The sequence below is a fragment of the Phascolarctos cinereus genome, unplaced genomic scaffold (genome assembly GCF_003287225.1).
Source record: "Phascolarctos cinereus isolate Bilbo 61053 unplaced genomic scaffold, phaCin_HiC Scaffold_1;HRSCAF=81, whole genome shotgun sequence".
NCBI classification, from domain to species: Eukaryota; Metazoa; Chordata; class Mammalia; order Diprotodontia; family Phascolarctidae; genus Phascolarctos; species Phascolarctos cinereus.
In genome coordinates this window covers 92,625-98,624 of record NW_027555514.1, presented here as the reverse complement: position 1 = coordinate 98,624, position 6,000 = coordinate 92,625, and positions in this window count along the sequence as shown.

Genomic DNA, 6,000 nt, shown 5'->3' with positions numbered 1-6,000 from the left:
CACACACACACACACACACACACACACATAATTATATCCTCTTCCCTCCATTGGCAGAATGTAAACTGATCTAGATTCTATTTCCCTGTGCAAAGAGAAGTCTTCAAACCTAAATGGGCAGAATCAATCATTTGAAATGCCATTGGCTCACATCTGAAGGCTGGTTTAATTTACAAAGAGCTTCATACTGGATCCTCAAACAAACCTATAACACAGGCAGGGCCAGCATTCTCATCACATGAGCTCAGAATGGCTGAGTGACTTGACTCCAATCCTAGCAGCTGAGAGTAGAACTCAAATCTTGTGACTGGGCATGCTCTGTCCACAGTACTAGAAATATTGTCTCTACTTTCAATCTTGCCTCTTTACTTTCAGTGTCTGTACTATCAATTCTTCCTTCATAAGCATTATACCATTTGGTGTACCTATGCTAAGTATTCATATTATTTCATGATCTATCATGTGTAGTTTTCCTAGTGATCATTTTCACTTTTTATTTTTTTGCTACAGTATCTGGGATCACCTGGTGAATGCCAACACTGTTTTTTTTCTTTTTCTTTCTTTTTTTTTTTTTTGAGGCAATTGGGGGTTAAGTGACTTGCCCAGAGTCACACAGCTAGTGAGGGTTATGTGACTGAGGTCACATTTGAACTCAGGTCCTCCTGACTCCAGGGCCAGTGCTCTATCCACTGCGCCACCTAGCTGCCCCACTAACACTCTTTTTCATATTTACCTGAGGCACAAAAAATTTTGTTCTGGCTCAGTGCTTTTTTGGGATAGGCATTACATGATTTCTTTTGGAAAATTTACCTTTAAATGCCTTTGCTCAGTAAAATAAGAATAAATTCCTTGTACTAAACACAACTTTAAAAATGCATGGCATTTCCCATGTCTGAAAATGTGTGTCTCATACAAGACCTTGAATCATTATCCTTCCGTAAGAAAATACACAGCAGGCTGCCCTCTGAATCTTCTAGTAGCCCTCCCATTTAGTGGCTCACACAGCCCTTGTAGGTTTTGGACGGTGGTCCACTTGATTTGGCACATAAGCAGGAAATCACAGCCCAATTTTGTCTCCACCAGAGTAGTTCTCTCATCCCTAGGTTACCTTCTAAACACATTGCACAGCAAAGCTGTAATCACCAGATCAAGATCTTATTTCGGTTTGCATTCTTAGAGCAGAGATGGTAGACTCTTTGAGAACCATGGTTGCTAAACATGTACAGTAGAGGCCATAATGAAACCATCATGGACCACCATGACCTTTCCACAAAAACAGACCTTAAATTGCCCCTCATTGCAATGCCAAGGCATTTTCTGATTTGAACCTATCCTCCACTTGTGTAGCTATTTGTCTCCCTGACAGCTTCTCTAAAGAATTGGTTGACAACACATTAGTCATTCAGTGGAGTTTGTAGCCAGTTTGCCAGTGATAGAAAAAAGGAAGTTATGTCTGAAGAAATTCTACCTTTGGAAAGTTGGTTTCAAATATGAAACTTGTTAAAAAAAAACAAACCAAACCAACAAAATAATGCACCAATTGACCTTCAAGTACATTTATCATTTAATATACTCCTTGTCACAAGCCAATAAAAAATCATTTATATTGTTAACCAGCAATTCATTTTATTGACTGGTTAGGGAGCTCAATACAAAAAATGAATTTCCATCCCTGAACAGGAGGGTGCGTCCAATTCTCCTCCCATTTTCTACCTCACACATGTGTGAGCCTTTTCACACACATATATCATATATATTATTCTGTTTAAAAATAAGAAAATAACTGGTGGTACAGTGGATAGAATACTGGGCCTCAAGTCATGGAGACCTGACTTTTAATCCCACCTCAGAAATTTGCTAGTACTATGATCCCAGCCAAGTCACAGGACCTCTGTTTACCTCAGTTTCTACATTTGTAAAATGGGCATAGTAATGGCACCTAACTTGTAGAGTTCTTATGAGGATCAAATGAGATATTTAGAAAGTGTATGGCATGATTGTTGTCCTTTCCTCTTGAAGAGGACCAAAATGACATCACTTTGTTGAAGTTAAAGTAGAGGGTGCCTGACTGTGGTTGATTAGACCAATGTGAGGTTGGAAGGCTCTCCCACAGCTCAGGCACAAATAGTCCATGTAAACATTGGGGGTGGAGATGTCTCTGAATTTGTGGATCTCTGGTTTCTTTTCAGTTACTGAAATTCCATTTCACTCACAAAGCACAGTGCATGGCACATAGAAGGTGCTATGTAAATGTCAGCTATTATTTTGATTTTTATTATTTCCTGCTCCTGCCAATTCTGCTCTATTTCTTAAACTGTTATTATTATCCTCACTACTTGTATTCCCTTATTTCTCTGCTGAACTAACTATATTTCCATTCTAAAACAGTCTTTTTTTTAGTAGATCAGCTAATACACAAACATGTGTACACACATCTGCACATGCACACACAAATACACACATGCTGATACACATTTACACATCTGCTTTTGAAGTTGCCGTTTGTTTGTCCTTCATCCTTGAAGAGAACCATGACATCAGGGAGAAGGTTTTGGAAAGAGGTTTATTAAGTCCTCTGGCAGAGGTGAGAGCCAAAATAGGGGGTTGCTCCCTGACCCTCCATAAGTTTTACATTCTATAGAGTTCAGACCCAGAAACAAGCATAGGACAGCTAAGCGGCCAGCTCCAAGGCAGCTTCCAAGTATGGCATACAGTTTAAAAGTTAAGCTTAAAAGTTCTTAAAAGTTAAAAGTTCTACCGCAGAAAATCCCTTGGCTCCATCTCAGGACCCCCTGAAAGGTTTCTGGGCTCAGCACGACCTGCACATCCCCATTAGGCAGCAAATCTGGTCTCAAAGCCACAAACAAGTCCAGTCTCTGAGCTACACAGGCAAGGTTCAAACGCTGCAATCAAGTGCACCCACAGGTTGTAAACATTCATCCAGGGGAGAATGTCCACCAAGGCGTCTACCACACTGAGAGCCTCCTTCTAGAGGTGGGCTGGCTTGGTCACCCTCTCCCAATTTCACAGGTGGTGTTTTCCTCCAACATTCCAGAAATGAGGCAGATCTAGAGTGGGGGCTTCCTAGGTGCCAGAAAGGGCTCAAGCCTAAAGCCTTCCTGCAGTGATCACATTCACAAGGCCCTTCTCTACCCAGACTTGTCTGATGGTGAAAACAAAACTAAAGGTTGGTTAAACCCTTTCCCACATCAATTAAAGTTATTGGGAATACCATCAACTATAAATTGCCTCACATAAAGCAATGTTTTAACTCTGAGCCTCCTCATCTTCCTTCCCTTTGATACTTTATTGATGTATTTTGTCTTTATACCAGAGGGGAGAGAAACTTTCTCCTTCCAGATGAATTCTCTCCGGTGACAAAGAAAAATAACTGAGACAGAGAATTCAATCCCACAGGCACATTTGCTAGTGGAGAAAACTTCTACCCTGGTAGTGAGTCCCCTGGGCCTCTTGATGGGGCCCATCTTTTGCTCTCAGAGACATCCATTATTTGATACAGTTACTCAGAGGTCTACTAGACTTAGTCTTTCCATTTACATTACTGCATCATTGGGTTTGTATAATATACACTGTATATGGTTATCATAGTTCTACTGATTAGTCTCTGCATCAGTTCTTACAAGATGAAAGGGTACAAACTAGGTAAAAAAAAAAACCAAAGCAATTGAATGCAGTGGCCTGGCATTTGACAAATTTAAGAACATAAATGGGCCGGGAAAGGATTCCCCTTTTTCACAAGCTCTGTGTAGAAAACTGGAAAGCAGTTTGGTAGAAATCAGGTTTGAACTCCCAGCTTCTATGCATTACCTTGAACTCAAAACAGAGACTTGACCTGACCATAAAAGTCACCACTTAAAACTTTTAAGAAGGAAGATGGAGAAGGAAACAGAACAAGTCCAGCATTCCCACAACTCCTGAAAAGAGATGGAGAACATGGTCCTGCCTGAATCCTGAGTGGGAAATCCAAGAACCCCAATGAAGCACTGTTCCTGACCAAGGGGGAGTGAGAGAGAGAGAGAGAGAGAGAGATAGAGAGAGAGAGAGAAGAAGAGAGAGAGAGAGAGAGAGAGAGAGAGAGAGAGAGAGAGAGAGAGAGAGAGAGAGAAGAGAAAGGGGCCCAGCCAGGAGGGGCATTGTTGAGCATTGCAGCTCAGGAAAAGCTGTTCATCAGGCCAAGAAGGGGTCCCAGATCCAGCATAAGGGTCTTCACCTTGTGCAAGTGCAGGAACAGATGCACCTGAAAGCCCTGTCACTTACTGCCCAGTTCTAGGTGAGACATCCAGGGTAGACTGAGGGGACCTGCTATTTTACTTTTGAACAATTAAGTAATTTATTGGTCATTTCCACTTTTTAAGATTCCCAACAATTTATCAATCTTTCCTTTCCATTGGCATCGAGTCACAATTCTTCATTGCATACCACTGATTCATAGTGTGGGCTCTCATTATAGGAATATAGTCTTTTTAGTGATTGATAATGGATCTCTAATTGCTTCCCTTACTCACTCCCAACAGAAACTATTCCAGTTCTCTTTCCCTCTTAACCCTCCCACATCCATCCTTAATCACCATGAGCTCCAGTCCTCTGCTGAGGTCTCAGACATCTCATTCTTCCCCAGGCTTCATTCTTTGGGATTTCTCTGACTCATCTCTCTACTGTGCCCCTGAATCGGGCACCTTCTCTTCAGCTACCTCCCTTTCCAGCTTCCTTTTTAGTACTGTCTTCCTCTATTAGATTGTCTGTAGCTGCAGGCTAGGCACTGTTGATGGTTTTTATATGTGTATCTGTGAAGACCGAAAGGAACATTACCTTTGATTTCCACTGTATTGATTTTACAATGTAATTGATCTTAAGCTGTATTGATTTTGTAATTTGCCTGAACTAAAAAAAAATGCAGTCAGCTCTACTTTGAATTGGTTGAAAAGTATAATTAAAAGGGAAAGATGTAATCACTTATATCCCCTGGGACATTTCCTTACTAACCAATTTAACCTGAGAACCTTTAACCAATGAACCTTGTTCATTGTCTGTCAACAATTGACCAGCTCAAGCTGGATCCCTGGATCCCTACCTCCCAAAGACAATTAGGGATGGCTTGATCTCCCCCAAGGCCCTGGTGCCTCCTAGGTGCAGTGGGTGACACAGGAATAACAAAGTATCAAACTTATCTGGGGGGGGTTTGTTGACTTTGCTAAAAAGTGAGTTTGCTGCACTATGGAAGTAATGAGAGGACAAAGCATAGAGATACTTCAACCAAAGGAAGGGGGAAGGCTCCAGGCAAAAGGGAATTTGGAGAGGAAGTTGCAAGAGCTCCTGAGTCGCCAGGATACCCTCCCCTGAATGGCTCCGGAAATCAGGGAGTCTGTGAAGTCTCTGAAGAGTTTTACCCAGGGCATTCTTGTGAAGGGGTCATTGGGGTGGGGAGTGTGGTAAGGAGGTCCTTTAATTGGTGAGCTAATACAAGATGGAAGGAGTTGTGCTCAGTTTGTGATCCACAATGCTTAATAAAAGTTTATTGACTTCCCCCCAATCACTCTCCTCCAGGTTTTTGTTGTTCAGACATTTAAGTCCTGTCTGACTCTTCGTGACCCCATTTGGGGGTTTTCTTGGCAAGGATTTGCCATTTCCTTCTCCAGCTCATTTTACAAATGAGGAAACTGAAACAAACAGGATTAAGTGACTTCTCCAAGATCACACAGGGTCCCAGGAAATGTCTGAGGACACACTTGAACTCAGGAAGATGAGGCTTCCTAACTCCAGGCCTAGCACTCCGTGCACTATGGTGACGACTGGCTGCCCTCTTCTTCAGGTACCTTGTCTCTTCTTTCATTTTAAAACTCCCAAACTTTGTTTCAGATACCTTGAATTGGATGTCCTGGTGGGTTGCTCTGCCTTGAAACTCTCCCCACTCCCACACATCCTCCATTTGGCCAAGAAAATGATTTTCCTAAATTGCAGATCTGACCATGTCACTCCCCT